This window comes from Arachis ipaensis, chromosome B09, assembly GCF_000816755.2.
Source record: "Arachis ipaensis cultivar K30076 chromosome B09, Araip1.1, whole genome shotgun sequence".
Lineage (NCBI taxonomy): Eukaryota > Viridiplantae > Streptophyta > Magnoliopsida > Fabales > Fabaceae > Arachis > Arachis ipaensis.
The window spans coordinates 39527835-39539409 of NC_029793.2; positions in this window are offsets into that span (position 1 = coordinate 39527835).

Genomic DNA, 11575 nt, shown 5'->3' on the forward strand with positions numbered 1-11575 from the left:
GTAAGAAAATGTTACCTACGGTTGGGTTGCCTCCCAACAAGCGCTCTTTTAATGTCATCAGCTTGACATGTTGTTCATGACTTTCTTCCTCTTCTTCCAGTTTGTTAGGAGAAATGACCTCAAGAGGAAAGAGGAGCCAGTTAATGCCCCTTGTTTTGAGTGCCTCTCCCCAACAAGCCTTCTTCTGTTGTTAGCTTGAATAGACTTGCTTGTTGGGGTGGGGGTGGGATGGCTTTTGGTTGACCTTTTCTTCTTCATGAATATTGTCCTTCTTTTCTTGGTCACCATACTTTTGTTAGTGTTCATGTTGATTGCCTTTACCACCTTGATTTCAGGACTTGGGTATTGTATGATGGTCGGAGCATCCTCTTCATCAAGAACTTCTTGAATTGGTGGTTCAATGAACTCACCCTCTATGCAACTCTCTGTTTCATTGGAGTGTGGGCTCCCTTGATTGACTTCCTCCCTTTTTCTTGACCTTTGAATGAACTCCTCTGTTTCTGGAGAGAGTGATGTGGTCTCTCTTTGTGCTCTCAGCTCTTCAATGAATTGTTCTTCAGAATAGAGTTGTGCATTCTGTCTCAATTTTTCTTTATGGTCTCTTTCTGCTATTTTCTCCTCTTCGATTGTATTTATTCTTTCTTCAAGGAGGAGTTCTATCCTAGTGAGTCTCTCCTCTATTCTACTCTTTCTGCATTCTTCAATGATGAGTTCCATCCTAGCAAGTTTATCTAAAGGAGGTTGGGTAGGTTGTAATGGTTGGTCGGGATTGGCTTGTGAATGGAATTGGTTGTTTTGTGGTTGTGTGTTCTGAAAATGGTATGACTCTTGTGGGTAGTGGATTGAGTTTTGTGGGTAGTGAAATGAATTGTATGGATTTTGGATAGACTTTTGTGCTGAGGCATACTCAAATGATGAAGGATTTAGGCATGTGAAACTTGGAGGTGAGGTTGTATAATTGAGAGGTGATGGCTCTTGATGAATGGGGTATGAATGAGTGAAATCTCTTTGATTATGATCTTCCCAGCCACAACTTGAGTAGTGATCAATTTCACCAAAATATGGACCATTTTGTGGCTCTGGAAAGTACCCCATTTTATGTTCTTGATACTCCCACCTACCATGAGCATAGTAAAGTGAATCATTATGTGGTGTGGAGAGTTTCCCATGAAATATGATTGACTAAAACATGATGGATGCTCCTTTCTTTCCTGCAAAAAGCTCTGTTTCAAACAATAATCACCAAAAGAAATTGGAATCTCCATTGTCACAGATGAGGAAATTCCCAGTGAGGCAATATCACAAACAGTTAGTGAGCAAAAGAAAATAAAGAAACAAAAGAAAACAAAGACAAAAGATGTAAGTGAATATCCACCCAAAACTAGCTTATTTCCTAAGAAAATGCATGAAACTACCTTAAAAACAGCAAAGAAAAGGTCAGTGAAACTGGCCAAAATGCCCTGGCATCACTTACACTTCTCAAGGTTCTACTTCTTCCATATCTCCTCTATTACTTTCTTTGCATTATTTCTTCTTTTAGTTAGATTCTTCTTGTTGCTTTGCTTATTTCTTTTTAGTTGCATGATTATACTACTTGCTTTTGTTTATTTACATCTCATTTTTCTTGTTTTTCCATGGATGTTGAGTTTGAGTTTTACTTTGCTTTAATAGATCTTCTTGTTATTTTTCATTATCTTTGCCAATTAGTGATGTTATGATGATTATTCTTTCATTTTGGGATTCAAATTGGTTGAGTATCTCATAATTGCTTATTGCTTGATAATTGCACGCCAAGTGTTCAGGAATTGCACGAATGCCATTTTGGTTTATTTTCATCATGTACTTTCAATTTGGTGATTCTCCTCATTCACTTGCTTTCTTCTAAAATGCATTGAGTCCACTTTGCTTGCTTAGATGTTTACTTGCCAATTAGATACTCATTGAACATGACTTGCTCTTTGTTATGGATGCTTGAGATTACTCTTTTCATGCCATTTTGTATGCTTCACTACCTCTTGCATCCCATGCCAAGTGTGTGACCCATGTCTCTATGCTTACTTTGGGAACTATCTTTCACTTGCATGTTTCTGTTGAAATGATTCTTTGGGTTTAATGTTTTCCTTTTTTTTCCCTTCCTTTTCCAGCATGGCCACCAAGAAAGGCAAGGAGAAAGCTTCAAGGAAATTGGCCGCAAAAGGGGCACCCCAAAAGTCAAACTCTAAGGCGCACTATTCATTAGGAGCCAAACCCCTATCTAAGAAGGCGAAGACACCCACTCCTATTGATGAGAATGAAAAGAGCAAACCGGTAAAGGATTCTTCAAGATTCCCCAACCGCTTTTTGTGAACTTATGTTCCCCGCCATGGTTGAAAGGAACTATCATCTCGAGCATCTACTCGCTCCGCCGGACAAGATTGCTCCTTGTATTTTACCCCGTATTGAACGGCGAGGATGGGAGTTCCTTCAGAGAAAACCACAAGAGGCAAACCTCTCATGGGTCGTAGAATTCTACACTAACTACTATCTTCCCTCTCTTCAATCGGTATACATTCGCCGGAAGCAAGTATCAGTTTCAGAAGAGGCTATTCAGCAAGTACTTAATGTCTTACCGGTACCAAGTGACATGGATAGCTACCAAGATGTCTTACGTCAGCGAGAAATGTTTGGATTTGATTGGGACTCGATCCTCCGAGTCATTGTTGAACTAGAGGCATTCTGGACCCATGGTTGACTTCGGATGAGGACCAAGTGCATTGACGCTCGTTTCCTCACTGTGGAAGCTAGAGCTTGGGCCCAGATCCTATCCCACTATGTGCTACCTAGCACCCACAAGTCGTCCTTCACGGCGGATCTCGTCTTGCTTGTTTGGTGTATTCTCACGGAGAAACAGGTGAACATTCCGCTTCTTGTCAAGCAAGCGATGAGACAAGTCCACGCCCGGGGCAATTTGCCATTTCCAGCATTGGTATCCAATTTAGTTGCTGCTACGGGTGTTCCTTGGGAAGATATGGACATGAAGGCTATAATTCCAGCTAAAGGCGATGTAGTCCCAAGCGAAAAATACTTAAATCTTCCTATGAACAACCCAAGCCTTGACATAGCTCTCCCATCCACTCTTCCTTCCACCTCATCATCACCACCACGGCAAAGATCCACACACCAAAGGAAAGAAGATCTACACCGGAATCTTGATAGATATGAGCGGCGCAACTAACGCCGATACACTTACATCAAGAAGCTTCTGCGTTGTGTTACCCCTAGCATGGAGGAACCCGAAATATTCACATCTACCTCAAACCCAAGTGATGGGAGCTCTGATGGAGGGGGTAGTGAAGGTTCCGGTCCCGACCGTCCCTTGTGCATCATTAGTAGCACAGAGGACCGTGCTAAATTCTAAGTGTGGGGAGGTCGTTCGACCGATCTCCATGGGTAACAATCTCTTCCTTACAACACCCATGGATTTATCTTTTGCTTAGTAGATAGTGAATTGCATGTGTAGTTAGTCTTGTTTGTAAATATCCTTTGCATGATAGTTAGTTTCTATAGAGTTACTTGGTCAAAATAATAACTTCTTCCCCCAAGAAACTGTGTTTTGGGGTACCCTACCAAATTTTGAAAATTTTTTGCAGTAAACTTGCTTTATGAATGTATTTTGGAACATAGTGATTGAGCTAAGAACACAAGCATGTAAGTTTTGAGCCTATTGCATGGTTACATCTTCTAACCATTATTTCCTATTCTTGTGTGCATTATTCTCTCTCTATGATTGTAATCCTTGCTTTGTCTGATTCTATATGTCCATTACTTTGTGTATGAATGCAGTTACATGACTGAGGCCATCATTTCAATAGTCACTTTTCCCAAATGGCCTTAACCCTTTTATCTTCCATTGCTAACCAATTTTGAGCCTACGATAAACCCTCATTGTTCTTAAAAAGAGCACATCAACACCCATAAGCGAAAAACAATAATTGTCCCTAAATTTGGATCCTTGATTAGCTTAGGTAACTGAAAGTGTGTATCATTCAATTGGGAGGGTGTACTTGGGAAATTTGGGTAGATATAAATAGGTGTATTGTAGCTGTAATTGAAAATTCTAGGATTTGGGAACATACTTATGTATTGAATGATTGAACCATATGCATTGAAACTTTTTGTACATGAAACCCCAAGAGAAAGGGGACCAAAAAAAATTAATTAAATAAATAAAAAATAAATAAAAAAAAATAAAAAATATTAATTAAATAATAGAGAGCAATGAAAGGGGACAAAAATGCCCCAAGACAAAGTAATAAAAACAATGCATATGGGATGTGAATTGAAAAGAATGCACGAGTATGCAAAAAAGTGAAACTCAAGGGTAGCTAGGTATTGTATTATAGTTGTATAGGGTGTGCTATGTGTCTAGTGGGATCTTAGGCTAATCAAGGACTCAAATTTTAAGCTCACTTGACCATATACATCGTTACCTTCACCCTAGCCTCGTTACAACCCATGAATAAGACCTCATGATACTTGTAAGCATGCATTAAGTAATTATTGATTGTTAGAAGAAAGACAAATCTTGGAAAGCATGATTAGGAGGGGATTGAGTGACGAACCCTATACACTCGAGCGAATAGAGCGGATACACTTCTGGTGAGGTTTTGATGCTCAACTCCTTGTTTCCGGCTTTCACAAGCGTTTATCTAGCAAGTTATGTGCACCTTATAGTAAATGTTCAATTTGGTAGGATTTATGAACCACATATCGTCTTCACCCCGTATGCTCATATGTATTCTTAGAGGATACATTCACCCTTGACCAAGTAAATAGATGATTTTACATTAGTTGTATGCATTCATTTAGGAAATTTGCATTACATAAACCCTTTCTTACCATGATCTTTGGTCTTTTTATTTTAAGCATGAGGACATACTTGGTTTAAGTGTGGGGAGATTTGATAAACCTCAATTTTGTGGTTTATATTGTGTAGAATTTGGGGGTTTTTGTCAATATTTCTCACATTTATTCACAAGAATTGCATGGTTTTGTGTTTCCTTCCTAATATTGCTCCATAATAAAAAACATGCTTATTTTGCCTTAGAATTGCTATATTTTGATCCTCTTTTATTTCCATTCGATGCCGTGATGTATTTATTGAGTGATTTCAGAAATTATAGGATGAGAATGGCTTAGAAGAGAGAAAGAAAGCATGCACAAGAGGAAGGAACATGAAGATTTGAATTTTTGGGAACTTCAGAATCGGCACATACGCGCACTTCACGTGTACATGTGGATGAGGATAGTTGAAAGTGGTGCGCAAGGATGGACGCATCCGCGCGGATCAGAGAAATCCCATCGATACGCATGCGGACATGGCACGCACGCGTGGATCATAAAAGCAATCGGCGCGCACGCGCGGAAGGCTACATGTGACCTCATTAAAGGAAATCGTGCCTAGCTATTTTTGAGGCTCATCAGGCCCAAATTCAAGCTGTTTCTACATCCAAAAGACCCAAGGATGTTAGGGGGAAAGGGGGGATCAATCATTTTACACTTAGACACAATTTTTTAGCTAGTTTTTGGTTCTTGTTCCTCTCTAGATTTAGCTTTAATTTGATCTTCCCTTGTTGAATTCTGAATTGGATCTTGTTAATTACTAGTTTGATTGTTTAATTTGAATTCCTTAGTATAATGTTGCTTAGATCTTGTGTTAGTTTCATGATATTTTGTCAATTGTCATTTTATACCCATTTCATGAATCTTGTAGATTTTGATTTGTTAAGGTTACATTGATGATTTCTATGATTAATTGTGTTGTTTGAATGATTGTATGTTGATAATTGTTAGTGGGTACTTGTTAATTTCAATTTAATTGCAATTTGAACATGTCTTTTGTTAATGCTCACCATGTGTTTGATGAATTGTTTCACTTGAATATGGAGTAGTCCTCTTTACTCTTGGCCTAGGCTAAGGGAATTGGGTAAACTTGAGTCATTGGGTCTAATGGATTTGATGATTTGGGAACCCTTAGTGGTCAATTTGATAGCCATTGACACTAACCTACTACTAAGTCAATTAGTAGTGAGGTTAGACCTTATGGGTTGATGTTGACCAAACCATTTAACGTACTTCAAGTATAAAAGTAGACTTAATGAGTTTGGTTCCTCATAATTGTCAAGATATGGTTATTAGACAAGGATAGTGACCCCCAATTCCCATGTCTAGCCAAGAGTTGCTTTTATCATTCATACTTGAAAACTCAAAATTCTAATTGTCTTGTCTTAGTTATAGTTATTGTTTAGTTTTAAGGTAGAATTATGTTGGGTGTTATCTTGCTAGTTTAGAATTGCTCACATCTTGTTTAGTTATTTGAATTAGTTTCTTGCATTTTAAGATTACTTACTTGTAAGATTCCCAGTTCAATTTCCTGCTCATGACTTGCAACCCCGGATTTCTAACCAATGTTGAGCACATGTTTGCCCATTCCTTGTGAGATGACCCGAGGTTTGAATACTTCAGTTACTTTTATTGGGGTTGAACTTGTGACAACCAAATCCCTTTCTAAGTTTGACTCGAGGAGTGTTGTTGGGTAGAGCTATGCTTACAACGGGATTTTATTGAGAAATTCTATACCGACAACAACCTTCGTATCAAGGATCATCCTCCCAAGTCTCATTACCAAATAACTTGGCATTCAGCTTCATGATTGCTCCTAGATACTGAGCAACTTGCTCTTCAATAATATCTTCATCCTCTTCAGAGGAAGAATACTCATCAGAGCTCAGGAATGGCAACAGTAAGTTCAATGGAATCTCTATGGTCTCTGTATGAGCCTCAGATTCCTTTGGTTCCTCAATAGGGAACTCCTTAGTGGTCAGTGGACGTCCATTGAGGTCTTCCTCACTGGAAATCACTGTCTCTTCCTCCTCTATAGGTTCGGCCATTTTGGGTATATTGATGGCCTTGCACTCTCTCTTTGGATTCTCTTCTGTATTACTTGGGAGAGTACTATGAGGGATTTCAGTAACTCTTTTACACAGCTGACCTGCTTGTGCCTCCAAGTTTCTGATGGAGGACCTTGTTTCAGTCATGAAACTGAGAGTGGTCTTAGGTAGATCAGAGACTATGGCTGCTAAGTCAGAGAGGCTCTGCTTAGAATTCTCTGTATGTTGCTCAGAAGATGATGGAAAAGGCTTACTATTTCCAAACCTATTTCTCCCACCATTATTAATATTGAAGCCTTGACTAGGCTTCTGCTGATCCTTCCATGAGAAATTAGGATGATTCCTCCATGAAGGATTATAGGTGTTTCCATAGGATTCTCCCATGTAATTCACATCTTTCATTGCAGGATTCTCAGGGTCATAAGCTTTTCCTTCAGAGGAGGCTTCTTTAGCACTGCTGGATGCAGCTTGCATTCCAGTCAGATTCTGAGAAATCATATTGACTTACTGAGTCAACATTTTATTCTGAGACAATATTGCATTCAGAGTATCTATCTCAAGAACTCCTTTCTTCTGGGTTGTCCCATTATTCACAGGATTTTTTTCAGAAGTATACATGAACTGGTTATTTGCAACCATTTCTATGAGTTCCTGGGCCTCTGCAGGCATCTTCTTCAGATGAAGAGATCCACCAGCAGAGTGGTCCAATGACATCTTGGATAATTCAGACAAACCATCATAGAATATACATAGGATGCTCCATTCTGAAAGCATGTCAGAAGGACACCTTCTGATAAATTGCTTGTATCTTTCCCAAGCTTCATAGAGAGATTCACCTTCCTTCTGTTTGAAGGTTTGGACTTCCACTCTAAGCTTGCTCAACTTTTGAGGTGGAAAGAATTTGACCAAGAAAGGATTGACCAACTTTTTCCAAGAGTTCAGGCTTTCTTTAGGTTGTGAGTCCAACCATATCCTATTTCTGTCTCTTATAGGAAAAAGGAAAATCATAAGTCTGTAGACCTCGGGATTAACCCCATTGGTCTTAACAGTGTCACCGATTTGCAAGAATTCAGCTAAGAACTGGTGAGGGTCTTCCAATGGAAGTCCATGAAACTTGCAATTCTGCTGCATTAGAGAAACTAATTGAGGCTTAAGCTCAAAGTTGTTTGCTCCAATTGCAGGAATTGAGATGCTTCTTCCATAGAAGTCTGAAGTTGGTGCAGTAAAGTCACCAAGCACCTTCTTCTTCTTTTTCGGCTGCCATTGTTATTATTTTTGGATGCCATGTCTTCTTCTTTTTCAAAAATTTCTGTTAGGTCCTCTCCAGAGTTTTGTGCTTTAGCTTCTCTTAGCTTCCTCTTCAGAGTCCTTTCAGGTTCAGGATCAGCTTCAACAAGAATGTTCTTATCCTTGTTCCTGCTCATATGAAAAAGAAGAGAACAGAAAAGAAGAAGAATCATCTATGTCACAGTATAAAGATTCCTTTATATGAGTAGAAGAAGAGAAGAATAGAAGAATGAGGTAGAGAGAGAGTAAAGAGAATTCGAACACAGAGAGAGGGAGATGGTTTGAATTTTAAGAAGAAGAGAAGTGTTAGTAATTAAATAAATAAATAGAAAGAGATGAGAGAGAGAGTGTATTAGAATATTAATTTAAAAGAAAAGAAAAAATTTTTGTTTTTATTTTAATTATTAGTTAGAATTCGAATTTATTAAAAGAAATAAAATAAAATTAGAATTCAAAACAATTAGTTAATTAAAAAGAATTTTGAAAAAGTGGTTAGTGATTTTCGAATATTAGAGAGAGAAAAGTAATTAGGTGGTTTGAAAAAGATAAGAAGTAGTAAACTTTTAAAATCAAACAAAAAGTCAAGTAGTTAATTGAAAAAGATTTGAAAATAAATTTTAAAAAAGATAAGAAGTTAGAAAAAGATTTTGAAATTAAATTTTGAAAAAGATATGATTGAAATTTATTTTGAAAAAGATTTGAAAAAGAAATTCAAAAAGATTTGATTTTGAAAATTAAAGTTGATGACTTAACTAATAAGAAACTAAAAGATATGATTCTAGAATTTAAAGATTGAACTTTTCTTAACAGGAAAGTAACAAACTTGAAATTTTTGAATCAAAACATTAAATGTTAGCAATAATTTCGAAAATATGAAATAAAAATAAGAAAAAGATTTTGGAAATTAATTCAGGCTTCAACATATCTCAAGAAACTCTAGAATTCATTCTTAAAAATTTTGAAGAAAAAAAATTTTTGAAAACTTTTTTTTTTGTATTTTTCGAAAACTAAAAATTTTTTGTTTTTTTTTCGAAAATAAAATTAAAAAGCTTAAACATAAAATAAAATTACCTAATCTAAGCAACAAGATGAACCGTCAGTTGTCCAAACTCGAACAATCCCCGGCAACGGCACCAAAAACTTGGTGCACGAAATTGTGAATCACACTTTTCACAACTCCGCACAACTAACCAGCAAGTGCATTGGGTTGATCCCACGGAGATTGTCGGCTTGAAGCAAGTTATTGTCATCTTGTGAATCTTAGTCAGGCGGATTCAAATGGTTGTGAGGTTTTGATAATTAAAAGATAAATAAAACATAAAATAAGATAAAGATACTTATGTAATTCATTGGTGGGAATTTTAGATAAGCGTTTGGAGATGCTTTGTTGCCTCTGAACCTCTGCTTTCCCATTTAATTCTTCCAACCAAGTGTGCTCCCTTCCATGGCAAGCTGTATGATCCTCTCGGATGAAAAATACCAGGTACGATCTCTATATGGCTAATCAACTGTCGGATTTCTCATCGCGGATGAAAAATACCAAGTACAGCTACCGCACGGCTAATCATCTGTCGGATTCCACTAGCGTCGGAATAGGACCCTTGTCCTTTTGCACACTGTCACTGGGCCCAAAATTCGCAAGTTTGAAGCTCATCACAGTCATCCCTTTCCAGATCCTACTCGGAATACCTGATGCACGGAAACTTGTCTCTTAACAAATCTCCCTCGGCAAGTATACCGAATTGTCGTCAAGTAAAAACTCACAATAGAGTGAGGTCAAATCCCACAGGGATTGATTGGTCAAGCAACTTTAATTGGAGGAATGTTCTAGTTGAGCTAAGCAGAATTTAGTTTGAGAGTTGCAGGAAATTAAATGGTGGGAAAGTAAATAACAGAAAATGTAAATGCTGGAAATAAAGAGCTGAAAATAGATGACAGAAAATAAATTACAGAATCTTAAATGGGAATGGGGAAGATGATCATAGAAGTAATTGGCAGAAATTAAAAAGAATGGGTAAGATCAGGAATGGGGAGTTCATTGGGCTTAGGAGATGTTGCATCCTCCGGATCAAGTTCATTTTCATCTCTTCCTCAATCAATGCATTCATTGATCTCCTTGGCAATCTTAAGTGATTGAATTCCAATTCCTTGGTAATTCAATCTCTCAAATCTTGATCAATAACCAATTCTTTGGTCCAATTGCTCATGAGAAGAGATGAGGTATGGTCACTGATTATACCACATGTATTTCCAAATCAAAGTGTTGGTAAGATTATATGTCACTATATCCATCCAAACCCCAATTTGGTCCAACATGAGAAAGTATTTCTAGCATTATCTCTTCATTCCTCTTCCAAGGTTCCGAAGAGATCCAAGTATGAATAGCTTCTTTCCCAATATAACTACTCAATTGGATGAAGATTGAAAGCTTTCTAATAAAATCAAGAGAAAAGAAAGAAGAAGAATAATGAAAACTATTATTGATCCATCAAATTACAACAGAGATCCCTAACCCAATGAAAGGGGTTTAGTTGTTCATAGCTCTGGGAATGGAAAACAAAGATGGAGAATACATTCTGAAAAGTTAAACTAGAAGTTGCAGAGAAAGTAAAAATACAGAGAATAATTCTAATAATGCCCCAAAAAGCTCTCTTCTAGTTCAAAGTTCTCCCTATTTATACTGTTCTTCTGATCTTCTAGTTGCTTCTTCAAGTCTTGGATATGGGCCTTTGGATCTTGAGTTGAAGCAGTTACCATCTTCAGTGGGCTTAGCTTTACTTGCAGAAAGAGAGTGTGAAGTAGGCATAGACTTTAGCTTAGGACGTTAGTGGCATTAACGTTAAGTGAAAGTGTGGGTTCGAGAACGTTAGTGACAATCACCTTTTTCACTAACGTTCCTAACCCAAGAATAGTCCACGTTAACTTCAACGTTAGTGGCACCAACGTGACCACTAACGTTGCCTCTTGGTCCTTCGCACACGTTATTGGGGTTTACCTTTTTCAATAACGTTGAGAGCCCCCCTTTCTCCCTACGTTAGAGTCAACGTTAGTATAGTTAATGTAGCCTTTAACGTAGGCTTGCCAAATCTTTGAGAGTGTTAGTGACACTTACCTTTGTCACTAACGCTTCAAAACTCCCCTTCTTCCCACGTTAGAGTTCACGTTAACTAGGTTAACGTGACTTCTAACGTGGTATTGATAGCCATCTTCAACGTTAGTGACAAAGGTGAGTGATGCCAGGGCATCTTGGCCAGTTTCACTGACCTTTTCTTTACTGGTTTTAGGTTAGTTTCATGCATTTCTTTAGGAAATAAGCTAGTTTTGGATAGATATTCACTTATGCCTTGATTCAAGCATAC